Source organism: Schistocerca gregaria, chromosome 1 (assembly GCF_023897955.1).
Source record: "Schistocerca gregaria isolate iqSchGreg1 chromosome 1, iqSchGreg1.2, whole genome shotgun sequence".
Classification (NCBI taxonomy): domain Eukaryota; kingdom Metazoa; phylum Arthropoda; class Insecta; order Orthoptera; family Acrididae; genus Schistocerca; species Schistocerca gregaria.
Window position 1 is genome coordinate 771,513,032 of NC_064920.1, and position 18,789 is coordinate 771,531,820.

Consider the following 18,789-nt stretch of genomic DNA (forward strand, 5'->3'; position numbering starts at 1 on the left):
ACTGAAGATCTTCAAAAGTCAAATTTCATGTAACACTCACACTATTTAATATTATTAGTAATATGCCTACATAAGCCATTTCATCTTAAAAAAATCGTTACTGGGGTAGAACGATTATTTGTGAATAAAACTGTCTAGATCGCTTAATATATTTCTTTGGCTGTAATATAATACTGTGATTACAAAAGTTGTACTTTCTGTTACAATTAATAGTGTCTCATTCATAACTTCCACTTACTAGTGAGTTAGCTTTTAAAAATTTTAACTTTTTAATTTTTTATCTGTTATAGCCTGGTAATGTGTAAAAATGCCTCTAGTTATTAAGCTCCTTTAATCTTAATTACATATTTGATGTGGGTACTACATAATAAATTAAGATATACATTAAGCTATCTATATGGTTTTATTCACAAAATGTTGTCAATAATGGCTGACTCATTCATGAAATATTTTTTCTTTATTAATAAGGAGTATAAGGAGCTGGCAACCAATAAATCCTTTAGGCTCCTCTTAAAATAAACTTTATTAGTAAAACTCATTATGTTTGATGACAAGGTATGAAAATGTGTATACGTTAGTGACGGCCACCCTCAGATGAACACCAACTAAAAGAAAACAAGGATAAAATCGTGGTGCTCTGAGGAAATTAAATAAACGAATCATTAAAATTAGTACATCTGCATCTATTCGATTACTCTGCAATTCTCAATTAAACACGTGGCACAGAATTCTTCAAACCACCTTCAAGCTGTTTCTCTGCCGTTCCCCTCTCGAACAGCGCGGAAAAAAACCAGCCCTAAAATTTTATATCTCTTATTTGTCCTATTTTATTATGATGATAATTCCTCCATGTATAGATGGTCATCATCAAAAAATTTCCGCAATTGGAGGAGGAAGTTGGTGATTGGAATTTCGAGAGAATATCCTACCGAAAATAAAAATGCATTTCACCTATCACATCCGTGGCAATCTTTCCCCTATTTCAGATAATGCAAAACGAACTGCTCCTCTTTGAAATTTTTGATGCGCGTCCCCCATTGCAATGCAATACTCCAAAAGGGGGCGGACAAGAGTGGTGTAAGAGGTCTCTTCATTAGACCTCTTGCACTTTCTAAGTGTTCTAGCAATAAATCGCATTCTTTGATTGTTTCCCCATAACATTATCTACGTAATCGTTCCAATTTAAGTTATTGATAATTGTAACCCCTAAACATTTATTTGAATTTGCAGCCTTTAGATTTGCGTAGTTTATCGTGAAATCGAAATTTAGCAGATTTCTTTTAGTACTCATGTCTGTGACAACATTTTTCATTATGTAAAGTGAATTACCTTTTTTTTGCACCATATAGATATCTTGTCTAAATCATTTTGTAATTTGTTTTGATCATCTGACAACTTATAAGGCGATAAAAGGCAGCATCGTGATAGAGGACTACTCAGATAGTCTGCAAAACCGTTTATATAGATCAGGAACAGCAGATCTTCATTATTTCTTTAATGATTCCACAAAAGCATAGTAACCAGTACAGTATTGCGTAATTAACAATAGAAATTTTAAGTGTGGCGATAGTTCGTAATTTCAAATGTTTCTAAAAAATAATTTTAACTATATATTCAGAACTAGTAATTATCTATTATAACATCGAGACTAAACCTTTTATAAAGTAATTCCTCTTCACAAAATTAAGCATTAAATATAACATACTGTGTATAAAATTATATGAAAGTTTTCAGAAAAACAGCTGAGATAATACTGACCTGTCCAGTATTCGAAAAATTATACTGATATCGACAACTACTGTTGAGGAAAAGTAACGCTAGAGGAGGATGTCGCATTACAGGTATAACACATACTTGGGGAGCGCCAGATATTGCTCAGCACCAAGCTTCTAGTTCAGCTGTGCAGTGTGGGCCTGTAATCTACTTCTGCTCTCCGTATCTGCCTGACGCTGTGAACGACGTGCTGCTTGCCGAGAACTTGTTAAGTACAAAATGGTTCAAATGGCTCTGAGCACTATGGGACTTAACATCTGAGGTCATCAGTCCCCTAAAACTTAGAACTACGAAAACCTAAGTAACCTAAGGACATCACACACATCCATGTCCGAAGGAGGATTCTAGCCTGCAACCGTAGCAGTCGCTCGGTTCCAGACTGAAGCTCCTAGAACCGCTCGGCCACAACGGCCGGCTGTTAAGTACAGACATTTGTCTTGTGTATTACTGAGGAGTACATTTCGAAGCTTCATCGTCCAGGATTATTAGTGACAATGTTGCCTGCTTCTGCTGCACTCGCATAAATTTATGTTACGTAATTTTTGCGATCCATTCCAAGATGCACGTCCAAGTTTTGTATTCATGCAAGCAAACTTAGCTCTTTGTAAGGTTTGTGTCTTTGACTACACGAGCATCAATATCCATTTTTTACTGAGTCGTCCGAGAACATCTATCGTCTTTCACACAACTTTCCCACTCTCTAAGCATAAGAGGCAGTAAAATGAAAACGAGACAGAAGGAAGAAAAGTAAGTACGTACTTTGACTTAAATAGGCTCTTCCACTTATCGGCAACTGCCTGTTCTCAGATGCCACAACATTCGTGGCCATCGATTTGTTCCGGACTATGACGTGTATGCCTGAGTGTAATCATGGTTCCATTAAGTGCACAGTTGTGGCACAATTTGCTCATAACTTGAACATCTACTACCTTCCCTGTGTCAATACTTATGTTGCTTGAGACACCATGTAAAGACGTATGCCCTCTTTTCACGAATGTGCCAACAAGATCTGTTCTAACATGACCAGCATCGTTCTCATCTAATGGGTCACTGACTGCAACAGCTTCTACTAAAGCTGCTATCATACTGTCCTCACACACGTCAGAAGTTATGTTTTCCAGTACACAGTTAATTTGTGTAAATCTCAGACATGGCGCTGGCATATTCATTATTTCACACAATAAATTTCCCCCTGCTCTCCCAACTCCAATGCACCTCAATCCATAGGTAAAACTCATATTAGCTTCGTACTACCAGTTGTCACATTTAGAAGTTTTGAATGAGCTATCAGCATCGCATTTTTTGCACACAATATGCAGATTGGCTGCCAAGCCATCATCTATAATCTGAATGTTATCGCTACCACTCGCCTTTCAAACACAAGAAAATTTCAATGCTGCAGTTAATAATTCAAGGTCAATTAATCTAAATCTAGTATACTGAGATTCATTACTTAGTATGCGCCATTCACCTCACCAACTTTTTGCTTTGAACTGGTAGGATACGAGTTCACATTTTCAGCACATGTTCTTACTTCGGACGTAGCATCATTGCTGGTTTGTCGTTGTTTCTCACGTCTTCCATTCACTAAGTTATTTAAACGCAGTTTACCCAGTGCTTTTATACACTCTTTGTGATCGTGGCATAACTGAATGAAGAAAGAATCAAACACTTGGATAAATCTCCGTCAGTATCACAAAGCAAAAAAAGAATTGCTTCGTCATAAACGATACAGCTAGTTTGTTATTGTTTACAAGATACTGAACAGAGTGAAAGAAGATTTATAAAACCAAAGAGTATGTATCACGGCCTTCTAGATGCATTCCGCAAACGTTTGGTTGAAAGTAATACACAGGATCGTTGTTCACTGAGCAGGCATTGAAGTGCTGCTTCTAAACATGGGCGTGGCAGGAGGCCGCGTCACACTTTTAATTAATTTTCAGGCACTTCGGATGATATTTCAACATTGAAACCTTGGGGACTTATTGTCCATGAGTTGTACTAACAAATAAAAAATAAATCGAAAATTGACATGTTTGCTCAATTTCATCAAGCCCCCCCCTCTTAAATAATAATTAGTTTCTTCAAAAGGTCGAAGAAGAAAATGTATGTCATTACTAGTTTTCCGCGGGGCACTACTTCACTTTCTACGAAACATTAAACTTCCGCGGAACACAGTTTGGAAATCCCTGGGCTAGCGTTCTGCAAGTGTATCAAACACGTGATTGCTAATATCGCTTTCTGTTCTTAATTCAACATATGAATAACAATAGTCGTCCAGCAAGCAACTTACAGGACACAACTAAAATTTGGGTTTGACCATCTAGTGAGTAACTACAATGCTCATCTTGATGTATGCCTGTCTAATCGCTGGCCTTCATTCCGTTGCATATATGTATAAGCTTCGTCTGACTTTATTTTAGATGTTGCTTTACAACTTTTATGTCAATACCGTCATACTGGCACCAGAAGTTTCTGTTTCAAATATTTAAGTTTTTAATCTGTTCTAATCACGTAAGATCAACAAGAGGCTCAACGTATTTCAGTATTTTAGTATCTGTTCATTGCAAACAGAAGGTCCAACTTGTTACTCTATTTTACAAGTCCGTTTTTATCGCACAAACTTTTACACTTTATCGTTACTGGTTTCGGCTACTGCCATCTTCAGATCATAAAATATTCTGATGAAGGTATGAACGTCAAATTACACATGTAGCTACTTACTACGTACCTAAATGTATAATTTGACGTTCATACCTGCGCCAGAGTATTTTATGATCTGTAGATGGCAGTAGCCGAAACCGGTAATATTGAGGTGTCAAACTTTGTGACGGACCTGTAAAATGAAGTGCAACAATATGACGACGGACTCATTTTCACTCTTTATGTCTTCAACTGATAAGTTTCAACTTTGATCAAAAATTCATGCTTTGCCAAAAATAACGTTACTCGTCGCAGCGAAATTCCCATTGACGTCCTCTGAAGGCCTTGCGCGCAGCGTTTAATGTACATAAAAGCAGAAAAAGAAAACATCATCTGCATCTACATCCATACTAAGCAAGCCACCTGACGGTGTGTGGTGGAGGCTACTTCGAGTACCTCCATCAGTTCTCCCTTCTATTCCAGTCTCGTATTTTTCGTGGAAAGCAAGATTGTGGGTATGCCTCTGTGTGGGCTCTAATCTCTCTGGTTTTATCCTGATGGTCTCTTCGCGAGATATACGTAGGAGGGAGCAGTATACTGCTTGACTCCTCGGTGAAAGTATGTTCTCGAAACTTCAACAAAAGCCCGTTCCGAGCTACCTATCATCATCGTAACGCTTTCGCATTTACTAAATGATCCTGTAACGAAGCGCGCAGCTCTCCATTGGATCTTCTTTATCTCTTCTGTCAAATGCATCTGGTACGGATACCACACCGGTGAGCAGTATTCAAGCGGTGGGCGAACACGTGTACTGTAACCTACTTCCGTTGTTTTCGAACTACATTTCCTTATGATTCTTCCAATGAATCTCATTTGGCATCTGATTTACCGACGATCAATTTTATATGGTCATTCCATTTTAAATCACTCCTAATGACTACTCCCAGATAATTCGTGGAGTTAACTGCTTCCAGTTATTGACCTGGTATATTGTAGCTAAATGATAAGGGATCTTTCTTTCTATGTATTCGCAGCAGATTACACTTGTCTACATTGAGATTCAATTGCCATTCCCTGCATCATGCGTCAATTCCTTGCAGATCCTCCTGCATTTCAGTACAATTTTCCATTGTTACAACCTCTCGATGTACTATAGCATCATCTGCAAAAAGCCTCAGTGAATTTCCGATGTCATCCACAAGGTCATTTATGTATATTGTGAATAGCAACGGTCCTACGACACTCCCCTGCGGCACACCTGAAATCATTTTTACTTCGGAAGACTTCTCTCCATTGAGAATGACATGCTGCGTTCTGTTATCTAGGAACTCCTCAATCCAATCACACAATTGGTCTGATAGTCCATATGCTCTTACTTTGTTCATTAAACGACAGTGGGGAACTGCATCAAACGCCTTGCGGAAGTCAAGAAACACGGCATCTTCCTGAGAACCCGTGTCTAAGGTCCTCTGAGTCACGTGGACGAACAGCGCGATCTGGGTTTCACACGATTGTCTTTTTCGAAACCCATGCTGATTCCTACAGAGTAGATTTCTAGTCTCCATAAAAGTCATTATACCCGAACATAATACATGTTCCAAAATTCTACAACTGATCGACGTTATATAGGTCTATAGTTCTGCACATCTGTTGGACGTCCCTTCTTGAAAACGGAAATGACCTGTGCCCTTTTCCAATCCCTTGGAACGCTACGCTCTTCTAGAGACCTACGGTACACCGCTGCAAGAAGGGGGGCAAGTTCCTTCACGTACTCCGTGTAAAATCGTACTGGTATCCCATCAGTTTCAGCGGCCTTTCCTCTTTTGAGCGATTTTAATAGTGTTTCTATCCCTCTGCCATCTATTTCGATATCTACCATTTTGTCATCTGTGCAACAATCTAGAGAAGGAACTACAGTACAGTCCTCCTCTGTAAACAGTTTTGGAAAAAGACATTTAGTATTTCGACCTTTGTCTGTCATCCTCTGTTTCAGTACCATTTTGGTCACAGAAAGTCTGGACATTTTGTTTTGATCCACCTACCGCTTTGACATAAGACCAAAATTTCTTAGGATTTTCTGCCAAGTCAGTACATAGAACTTTACTTGCGAATTCATTGAACGCCTCTCGCATAGCCTTCCTCACACTACATTTCGCTTCGCATAATTTTTGTTTGTCTGCAAGACTTTGGCTATGTTTATGTTTGCTGTGAAGTTCCTTTTGCTTCCGCAGCAGTTTTCTATCTCGGTTGTTGTGCCACGGTGGCTCTTTTCCATCTCTTACGATCTTGCTTGGCACATACTCATCTAACGCATATTGTACGATGGTTTTGAACTTTGTCCACTGATCCTCAACACTATCTGTACTTGAGACGAAACTTTTGTGTTGAGCCATCAGGTACTCTGAAATCTGCTTTTTGTCCCTTTGCTAAACAGAAAAATCTTCCTACCTTTTTTAATATTTCTGTTTACTGCTGAAATCATCGATGCAGTAACCGCTTTATGATCGCTAATTCCCTGTTCTGCGTTAACTATTTCATATAGTTCGGGTCTGATTGTCACCAGAAGGTCTAATATGTTATCGCCACGAGTCGGTTCTCTGTTTAACTGCGCAAGGTAGTTTTCAGATGATCCACTTTAAAAAATCCACTGGATTCTTTGTCCCTACCACCCGTTATAAACGTTTGAGTCTCCCAGTCTGTATCTGGAAAATTAAAATCTCCACCCAGAACTATAACATGGTCGGGAAATCTACTCGAAATATTTTCCAAATTTTCCTTGAGGTGCTCTGCCACAACAGCTTCTAAGCCAGGGGGCCTACAGAGACATCCAATTACCATGTTTGAGCCTGCTTTAACCGTGACCTTCACCCAAAGTATTTCACATTTCGGATCTCCGTAAATTTCCTTCGAAACTATTGACTTTTTATCGCATTAAACACGCCTCCCAATTCACAATGTAGCCTTTCTGTGCGGTATACATTCCAATCTGAGGTTAGAATTTCATTACTGTTTACATCTGGTTTCAGCCAACTTTGTGTCCCTATGCGGGCATTGTGACCGTTTATTCAAATGATTGGGTGGCAGCTAATCTCTATAGGCACCGAAGTTATTTCTTCGAGGGACAAAATTCTATAGAGAGAGGAATTTCTTAACAGCTTCGTGTATTTTAATCTCGTTCCATTCTTTTGACCACCTCCGTAGCTGAGCGAACAGCTTGGGTCCCGGTAATTCTAGGGAAGACCGAAGAGAGTTGTACTCAGCCTCGTGATGCCAGTCGACGAGCTACTTGAATTAGAAGCAGCGGCTCCAAGGCCTACAAAACCCACAAAGGCCAGAAGAGCGGTCTGCTGCCAACCCCCCCCCCCCCTCCCCCCCTCCCATCTCCACCATACCAGATTCACGTGACGCCACATGCCAGAGGGTGTTACAGCGGTCGGTTGGTCCCGACTGGCCATTCTGAGGGCAGAATGGCGGACCTTTCTTTCCACTTCCTGCTACTGGCGTGCTTGCTGCTCCTGGTACGCTTTAACACAAGTAGAATTTGATGAATGGGTTCTTTAAATGATGTAGACAACGCAAAAATGATAATAACGCTGGTTGAAAATGATTTTTTTTAAAGGTAATGAGTTTCTTTAGTGTAGTTTTGGGTGCCGAATTCAGGTAAAGTACTTCGAATGTCATATGCAGTTTTGACACAGATTTAGAATTTCTGTATGGTTTAACGCAAGTATTGTTTTGTGAAGGTTGGCGATGTAACATGTTACAAGAAGATTTTTCATTTTATAGTCTACAATACAGCTACCCATATATTTCGGTGATATTGTAATGCTGAGGCCTATCTGTTTAATTTACATAACGTTTTTCTCGCATACTTCAGCAATGTGTGATAAATTGACTGGTGTCTGCTTTTGCGAATTTCATAGCTTCAAGGGGTTACATTAATTCTCCACTCACACTTCTGGTACATCTGTGGCAAACTCGCAACGAAAAAGCAGCAGCGGACAATCTTCGACTTTGCCAAAGAAATGTATTTTCCGTACTTTGGCGTAACGCCTGCGCATCAGGACAAGTCATGGTTCCCACATCGAATGTGTTCAAATTGTGAGAAGGGTTCCAGCTTCCTATACATATGGGACAGTCGCGCAAAACACGACCACAGATCTCAAAAAATCTGGCCAAATAGAACGCCAAAAGTTGGAGATAAATACATACTATTCGATTCAAAGATGGAGGAAAAAAAAGAAGCTTCTGCCTCCTCTTCACATAAGACTTGCCATTATGAAACAATTTACACTAGGTGACAAAGCATGGAATACCTCCTAACATCGTGTCGGACATCATTTTCCTGGCATAGTGCAGCAACTCGACCTGACTTCAGTAAGTCGTTGGAAGTCCCATGCAGAAATTTTGAACCATGCTGTCTCTATGTGGTAGGTGCAGTATATTATTTATGAACTGACCTCTCGCATATGTCCGAAAAATGTTCAACGCGATTCATGTCGAGCGATCTGGGTGGCCAGACCATTCGCTCGAATTCTCCAGAATGTTCTTACAACCATTCGCGAACAATTGTCGTCTGGTAACATGAGATCGTTGTTTGGGAAGTTGAAGTCCACGAATGGCTGCAAACGGTCTCCAAATAGCTGAACATGACCATTTCCAGTCAATGGTCGGTTCAGTTGGACCAGAGGATCCAGTCCACTGCATGTAAAGACACACCACACGACTATGGAGCCACCACCCACTTGGACTGTGCCTCGTTGCCAACTAGGGTCCATGGATTCGAGGGATCCAAACACGATTTCCGAAATACTATTCCGCATTCAGAGTCTGCCGAGACACTAGCAGAAACAGGGAAGTAACCGATTTTGTGACTTTTATGACTTCCTAACCAGGAACGAATTGCATAATTTCACATGTGTGTTTTGGTAGTTTAGTTTGTTAAGTTTTTGCGTTTTAATTTAATATCTCACCTTAGGACTTCGGTAGTTCAGTTTGTGAATCTGTGCGAGTTAATCTCATTTATTAGACACGGTTCTTGTGTTTTCCTCCTTGTCTACAGTAGAGTTCCATAGTCTGTATCGATAGTTGTTGTTTGTCTGTGTAGTATAGTTTACTACAGTCTTTAGTGTGGACAGGAACTGTGCTTGCTGTGTGCAGATGTGAGCCGAGTTGGTGAACTTCACTCTCAGCTCCAGGCTATGATGGCTTTGGTTACACATCTTGAAGCTGTAGTGAATGGGCACCACTACTGTGGGCTGGCTGGTTTTTAGTGGCTAACAGAAGTGGTAAAGGCTGCCACTCTTGCTTGCAAGAGGAAAGCAGAGCTCACCATTTGCAGCATAGTCAAGCGGACCAATTGTAGACTTCTGGTACAGAGCCGAGTGGAGGATCTGAATCAGAGTCTCAGACGGTTCTGCGACCATGTGCGCTGCAGATCCTCGACTTGCGCCATAGGGTAGTTGGGCTTCGGGTTCTCCTGAATACGTAAGGAGTCCACTACACGCAGGAGGTTGCTACACGGGTAGCAGGGGCTCTGTAGCGTTGACTGTGTGGTCTTTTAGGTTAGAGGGTCCTGGGAAAACACAGAAAGGGCTTCAGTCTCAAAGGAGGCAGGTCGAACACAGGAAGAACGTAGATACAGGAACCGTCGGTATAACAGTTGTCGTAGCTGTGTTGAGAAAATACTAGAGCTCCTAGCGCTTGTAGAAAGCAGTGGGCGGTGGCGTTTTTGTTGCAGTTCAAAGTAATCTTGTAGAGAAATTGAAGTACATAGTACCTGTGAGTTAGTATGGACACAGATCATTCTTAGCAACCGGAATAATAATTGGATCCTTTTACCGACCTCCTATCTCAGGTGATACAATTGCTGAAAGATTCAAAGAAAATTTGAGTTTAATTTTAAACACAGATCCGACTCATACAAATATAGTTGCTAGTGATTTAAACTTATCCTCGATATGTTGGCAAAAATACGTGTTTAATTCTGGAGATACGGTGGTTGAGCTTCAGGTTCCGCTGAATAGGTGAGGATTCCACTACACGCAGGAGACTGCTAACGGGTAACTGGGGCTCTGTAGCGTTGACTGTGTGGTCTTTTAGGTTAGAGAGTCATGGGGAAACACAGAAAGGGCTTCCGAAATTGTGCTAAACGCCTTCTCTGAAAATTATTTCGAGCAGTTAGCTCATGAGCCCATGCGAATAGTAAAAGTTTGCGAAAACACACTTGACCTCATAGCTGACAACTAGCATCAAAATGGATACAGGGATTATTGACCACAGGGTTGTCGTAGCGAGAATGAATATTGCCCCAAAACCCTGCAAAAATATACGTCTTCAAAAAAGCAGATAAAAATTCAATTGACATTTCCCTGAGAGGCAATCTCCACTCCTCCCAAATTAACAATGTAAGTGTAGACCAGATATGGCTTGAATTCAAAGAAATAGTATCGACAGCAATTGAGTTACTTATACCAAAAAAATAAATTAACGACGGAGCTGATACCTATGGTACACAAAACGGGCCAGAACATTGTTGCAAAAACAAGGAAAAAAGCATGCCAAATTTAAACGAACGCAAAATCTCCAAGATTGGCGAGCTTTTACAGAAGCTCGAAATTTAGGACGTACTTCAATGTGAGATGTTTATAACAGTTTCCACAACAAAACTTTGTCTCTAACCCTGACAGAAAATCCAAAGAGATTCTGGTCGTATGTAAATTATGCTAGCGGAAAGACACAATCAATGTTTTCTCTGTGCGAAAGCAATGGAAATACTATCGACGACAGAGCTGCGAATTCAGAGTTACTAAACACAGCCCTTCGAAATTCCTTCACAGAAAAAGAAAAACTTAACATTCCGGAATTCGAATCAAGAGCAGCTGCCACCATGAGTAACTTAGAAGTACATATGCTTGGAGTAGCGAGGCTACCGCTATTTATACCACTTAATAAAAGCAAGTCCTCTGGTCCAGACTGTATACCAATTAGGTTCCTTTCAGAGTATGCTGATACAATAGCTCCATGCTTAACAATCATATACAACCGTTCGCTCTACGAAAGATCCGCACCCAAAGCCTGGAAAGTTGGAGAGGTTCTAACCTCCCCCTCACTTATCGACCTTAATGACAGTGAATAATTAAACCGCATGTACCTAATGGAAATTTGGGAAAAGCAATCGTCACCGAAGTTAATTTGCCGGTAAACAGGAAGGAAAGGGTTACATAGAAATCAAAGGAAAAGTGCAAATGAAATTGGTGGAAATTAATTTTGAGAAAAGGGTAAAGTTAATAAAGAAAGTAAATGTGCGGTAGTTACGTTAACAATTAATTGGCGTTAATTAGATATTTGAGATTTGGGGAAAATTACGGTCGCCAGTCCTATGGACAACTACTATAATAACTGAAAATGAAAGATTAATGCACATATATTTAGCACTAAAAGCGTGGCAACTGAAGGTTGACACGTGTTGTGTGAAAACTGAATGTTTGCCAGAAGTAATAAATTTCGCTACAGTCTGACTTAATTTAGCAAAAGAATTAACAAAACCGGAAAACTGAAAGTAATTTAGTGACTGAAATTAATAGTGAACTTTGCTTCTGAAGCACTACGAAATTCAATAAAATAAGGTTAGTCTTGGGCTACGTCAACAATCATTTCAAAAGCTACTTGAATCTAAGCAATTTAGAAATAAGAGATTTAACTTTGAACTTGAATTAAATGATTCTGAACAATTACCAATAGTAAAATTTAGTACGTACCAAGCTGAGCTGCAGTCACAGGTAAGCTGAAATATGGTAACAAAACCTCGTACTCTTAATTTATGCTTGTGTAATCTAAATATTGTAGCCAGCTATGAATACCTTAGCTGAACTTTGAAATCAAAGCAGTGGAATGGAATGATATTACTTTAATGCTGGCGTTTGAATTTCAACGACACTCGGGTTCATTCCGGAAAAGGAAGGGACCCTGCTTGGTAACGCAATTGGGACAATGAGCAACAAAGTTTCATGCTACGTTGGTGTAGTTTAGTGAGAAAAATTTTACAGTCTGAAAAGCTGAGGTCTGCCATAATTAACGTTCTCCCCATGAAGGTCCACTTAATGCTAAAAAAGAAAAGAAAATACAACAGATCGTAAAAAAACATAAATATTGACAGCAGCAGAATTTTTTCACATCAGCTGTCCGGGAAGAAAAACAACTCCGCCCTCAGTTCTCGCAAGTTCAAAGAATGCTGACAGCAGCACAAGAGCCGACAGCGGCTCCGTCTCGCCAGTATTGTTGCGCCCGCCTGTGTAACGCCATTTCCAGAACGTCCGTTTCACTGAATTCTTACGGAAAAACTCACTCCCGAGTAATCTCAATGTGTCCATTAACACTATCACAGTGGATAACTCAACACTGTCCATCATCACACTCACGTACTAGCCTGAAACTTAAAACAGCGTCTAAGTACATCGGCAATGACTAGTAAAACAGATATTCATGAAATCTTATAGCTAGTTGCAAAATCATATTTACATTCCTTACTTGGATTTTTCAATTGATTAATAATCAGTTACTCTTAAATCATTTAGTTAAAATTAATTACTTATTAATTACAACTTCTTTAATGTCCTCTTGGTCAGGCAAAAGCATGGCAATCTAGCAAATCGTTAAATCTTACACTCTATATTTACATACTGTACAAATTACCCATTCTGTGGTATTAGTCAATCCTAGATTGGTACAATTTCAAGTCTACAATGTTCTGTATAACTAATAGTTTTCCGGAGCTTGGATACTCTAAGCAATAAGCATTTGTGTGAGATATACCAATGACTTTATATGGTCCATTATAAACAAACTTAAAATTTAGAGATTTCATTGTCTACCTCGCTCGATTTCTCATGAGCTTTTACAAGTACTAAGTCTCTGATTGCCAACTTAGCAAAACGCGCTTTAGCGTCATGACGACGTATGCGAGCATCGGCTTTTAGCTTCATCATTTCTCGCAAACGATCTTATTTCACACAAATACTAATGTCAATCCGTGGAGGGAATTTGATTATCTCTTCCACTAAACATTTACTTCTGTCATCTAAAACACTCTTATTCCTCATTATTATTTCATACAGGCCACGTCTTTATTCGTGTGTTACTTTTGCCACACCGTCTACAACACTTTCCAATTCACTTTCTACACTATTGTCAATGCCGAGATTCCTCACATTACAGTAGTTCAAATTCATACCTACATCAATGGCATCCGGCCAGTTAACAATGTGTATAGGCTGGTATTGCCTATGCACACCATCTCTTGCCTCGTCAAAACTAACTACTATTGTTTTATCTTGTGACGTACATGTCCAAGTTTTGCTTTCGCAATTAATCACTGCACGTTACTTTAATAGCCAATCTAACCCGATAATTACTTCCGTAGCTAAGTCTGGCACGACGACAAACTCTTGTTCAAATCGTGCCCCACATATCTCGAGGTTGACAAAAATCTGTTTTGTGACCGGTTTACTGGCCTTCCCAGTAGCACAGATAATTTTCACCCCTGTTACTGGCATAACTACGATGCCAGGTCTGTCTTTCAGTAACTCAAATATTTTCCCAGATGCAGCACTCAATTCTGCACCGGCGTCAATCAACACGTTTAGTCGTAGATCGTGCATATTAACAGACACTACTATCTGTCTACACTTATCCTAGACTGTTTCTTTATTTTCCCACAATAAATCCTCGTCTATATTCAGGTCATTCCAGAAAAAACCATCCGGCTTTGATCCTAAATCCGGCTTATCCGGCGGCTTTTTCAGCCTCTGTTCACATACAGTTTTAATTTCAACACGTTTGTCCTGAGGCTTAGTCTGTAGCTTCGCCTCCAACACCGAAACCTTTTCCTGTAACTCGTCAGCTAGTGAGTGTTGCTTTGCTATCAATTCATTAATTGTCACCTTCGTTGATTCCTCTTTGGCCAGATTGATCTCATCTGCCAATCTACCTGGAGGAATGTGCCCAGTAGTATCTGCAATTACTTCCTCTGGATCTGCGCAACCCACACTGCTACCGTCCGACCGTAGAACGTCAGCTCTAACCTCATACACGCTGTAATCTACGTGTTTTTCTACCAATCGTGCCCGGCTGTCACTAAAATTTTCGTAATCTTTTTCCTTAATACTCTCGCAATGTTTAAACTGGAGTTTTGGGTCGGATGGGTCGGCTACATTTACCACTATAACTTTCGGTAAGGTCTGCCGGTTAGGGCCAGGACTTTCCGTTACTACTTCAACATCCAACTCCTGCGGAACGAAACACGTCGAATCTTGCTCGTGCTCCCCATTAACATCAACTATTTCTGGTAAAGCCTGCCGGTTAGGGCCAGAACTTTCTATCACTTCACAAACACTACCTTTCTGCGGGACGAGACGCGGCAAATCCTGCACGCGCTCCCCATAAACACTTCTCCCACACAGGCCCCTATAATCTCTTAGTTCGTCGTATAAGCGACCGAACTGCCTTAACCAGACCTCATCCCTCTCTACATCCCCTCGCCCGATGACGGACGTGTTATCCGACATTTGATATTCTCTCACCAATTGCGAATCATTCTTAAACTCAATCTCCAGTTCCGCTGTGGGTGTTACAGCTGCCACTTTATAATCGATTTCCGGAACACTACTTAAACTGTTCTCACAGACAGTGAATGTATTTTCTACTGCCGTCTCTAAAGCTGATCTACTACTTGTGAGCCCACTCCTTTCTCTTAACACTGGCACACTCTCCCGCCGTTGATTATTCCATACTGTTATTAGGTCGCCAAAATTTCTCCACGCCCGTTCGGCCCCTCACCGGCGCGGCTAATGGTTTCCCTGTCTCGTCTCAGCAGATACGCTCCCCGGATGCTGCTGAGGCGGCTGGTCACACCCTCTGTCGTTATTACTATCCTGCAAAGCCCGTATCACGCTGGTATGATACTGGTTTCCGTCATTCCTGTTATTTGCATTGTACCTATTGTCATTACGGTCCAAACCACTATCGCGATTATTGCGCCAATTGTCCTCGTCCTCAACTCTTTCCAGGAAATCATTGATTGTCCTGTAATTGCTTCCTATGTAGCGTTTTGTATTATCTGGAAGCTTCTTGTAGAGTTCCCAGACTATTTCGGATTCTGTGAGGCGATCCCGCAAATATTCCAACTTGCGGATACAGCCCTCACAAAACTCCTTCATCGAGCGGAGCGAATTCACATCGAAAGGCCTCGATACGACAAACTCGCGCCAGACTCTCTGTTGTTTTTGCTCTGACCAGTATTCAGCCAGAAACAAATTTTTAAATTCGTCGAAGGTCAGGTTCGTGCTGTTGAGGTTTAAGCCCCAACGCTTGGCATCACCAGCCAATACGTCAATAACCGCATTAATTTTTCTCTCATTTGTCCATGATCTGGGTACAACTCTTTCAAAATTTCTAATGAAATCCGTCGGGTGTATACTGCCTTTTTTCAAGGCGTCGAACCGCTCCTCTTTCGTCAACAATTCCGAACTATGTGCACAGATTGGCACATAGCTCTGTTTTTCGTCAAGTTTCTTTTCTAATCCCGACACTCTCGGAATTACTTGGCAAGTGGTTGTCGCAAGCGTTTCCACTTCCCTATTTTTCTCTTCGCATGTATTAACCTGCTTCCTCACTTTAGCATCAACCTCGGATACTAAAGACTTTAAAGTTTCCACCTTCTGTTGATCCTCTTTTTTTCACTAACTGAATTTGTTCCGTCACCTTATTCTCGATGATCGAAGCAACTGCTTTCCTACACTTTTCTCGATTCTGCTAATTTCGCAATCAAAACGAGTATTTATGCTCTCAATTTCCGCCTGAACGCCTATCATTTCCTGTTTAAGATTACCGATTTCGGTATTAATCACAATATCTTCTTTTATTTTATCAACTTCTCTGTTAACAACTCCAACATTGTTGTCAAAAACATTAATAGCTTTGTTCTGATTGTCTAGCTTCCTGTCAATTTTTGCAGACCGAGCTTTAATTTCTGCCGATTGAGTTTCTATCTTGCTAGACTGAGCCTTGATTTCGTTAATCAAAACATTCAATAAATCAGTTAAATTCCCGGAAACCAGCGGTTTTACTTCCGTAGCGGGTGCCTCTTTAATTGTCCCCCCGTATTCGTCATCAAGAGGTTCAGATTTGATTTTCACTTCCGATTCCGAAACATTTTCTAAAGTTTGGAATTCCATTTCTGCTGTTTGTTGCGTTTCGGCGGTCGCGTCTTTCATGCTAGCCGCCTGCCCCTGAACAATAGGTTCCTCGGTGCGCGTTTCCCACTGTTCGACCGATTGTTCCGTACCCAAGTCTACCAAATTCTGGTAATTGTTGCCTTCACTCATTTTACAAATTTTCAATATAAATGACAAATCTCAAATCTAATTAGGATTCCTCCCACTACTATTTCTCGCTGACATAACGACCTGTTTGTAACCAGTACTTTGTTACGAGATTTGCACAATGCAAAATTCGTGTCCAGAACAACCTGAAATCCGACGATTGTCTTGTCACCAGGTCGCCACGTGTAACCTCCCCCTCACTTATCAACCTTAATGACAGTGAATAATTAAACCGCGTGTACCTAATGGAAATTTGGGAAAAGCAATCGTCACCGAAATTAATTTGTCAGTAAAGAGGGAGGAAAGGGTTACATCTAAATGAAAGGAAAAATGCAAATGAAATTGGTGGGAATTAATTTTGAGGAATGGGTAAAGTTAATAAAGAAAGTAAATGTGCGGTCGTTACGTTAACAAGTAATTGCCGTTAATTAGATATTTGAGTTTTGGGGAAAATTAAGGTCGCCAGTCCTATGGACAAGTACTATAATAACAGAAAATGAAAGATTAATGCACATATAATTAGCACTAAAAGCGTGGCAACTGAAGGTTGACACGTGTTGTGTGAAAACTGAATGTTTGTCAGAAGTAATAAATTTCGCTACATTCTGACTTAATTTAGCAAATTAATTAATAAAACCGGAAAATTGAAAGTAAATTTAGTGACTGAAATTAATAGTGAACTTTGCTTCTGAAGCACTACGAAATTCAATAAAATAAGGTTAGTCTTGGGCTACGTCAACAATCATTTCAAAAGCTACTTGAATCTAAGCAATTTAGAAATAAGAGATTTATCTTTGAACTTGAATTAAATGATTCTGAACAATTACCAATAGTAAAATTTAGTACGTTTCAAGCTGAGCTGCAGTCACAGGTAAGCTAAAATATGGTAACAAAACTCGCACTCTTAATTTGTGCTTGTGTAATCTAAATATTGTAGCCAGCTATGAATACCTTAGCTGAACTTTGAAATCAAAGCAGTGGAATGGAATGATATTACTTTAATGCTGGCGTTTGAATTTCAACGAGATTTCGGTTCATTCTGGAAAAGGAAGGGATCCTGCTTGGTAATTCAATTGGGACAATGGACAACAAAGGTTCATGCTACATTGGTGTAATATAGTGAGAAAAATTTTACAGCCTGAAAAACCTGAGGTCTGCCATACAGTTCTAAAACTTTACGTGCTTCCAGTCTTCCTTGTTGATTGATTGAAGGTTTGAAGTCGTCGATCGAGGAGGTGGCGACAGTCACTCATTGTCGGCCGTCGCTGTTGCAGAAGCTGGACGTTGGCGCGCCTTCTTCTCGACACGTTCACCAGGCGAAACGGGCTCTTGATGTGCGCCAGCTAACGCTTCCCGTCCGCGACACCGTGTCAGAAACTAACATAGCAAGCCGAGCGCAATTAATGCTGCCAAACCCCGAAAGCGCGGCAACATCATGAAAACAAAGGCGTTTTCCATTACGGCGGAATCTTCTCAATAAATTTCGATCACTGACTTTCTCCTCCGAATGCGAAAATGCTTTGTTAACGCCAGCCTACATAGCGAGAAACGATCATCATAATAAAACAAGGGAAATTAGAACTCGCACGAAAAGATACTGGTGTTCGTTTCTTTCACGCGCTGTTCGAGATTGGAGTAATAGAGAATTATTGTGAAGGTAGTTCGATGAAACCTCTGCCACCCATTTAGGTGTGATTTGCAGAGGATCCATTTAATTCCCGTCGTGCGACCATAATCAAGTCGGAAACCTTTCCTTTTCATTCACCTGAGTATAAAAGACAGCTCCGTCAATGCGGTGCTCTTTTATAATTTGTGTATGCAATACCATCGCTATATGTATAACGGCTTATCTCTATCCCATGACTTCTGTAGCCGCATTGTATTAAAGCCCACCAAAAGATGATGACATTTTCAAGTTTGAGGCAAGAAAGTCAAAAGCTAAAATGAACGAAGGGGTTTTTGTCAGCTCTGGCTTTCGGAGACTAATGAAAGA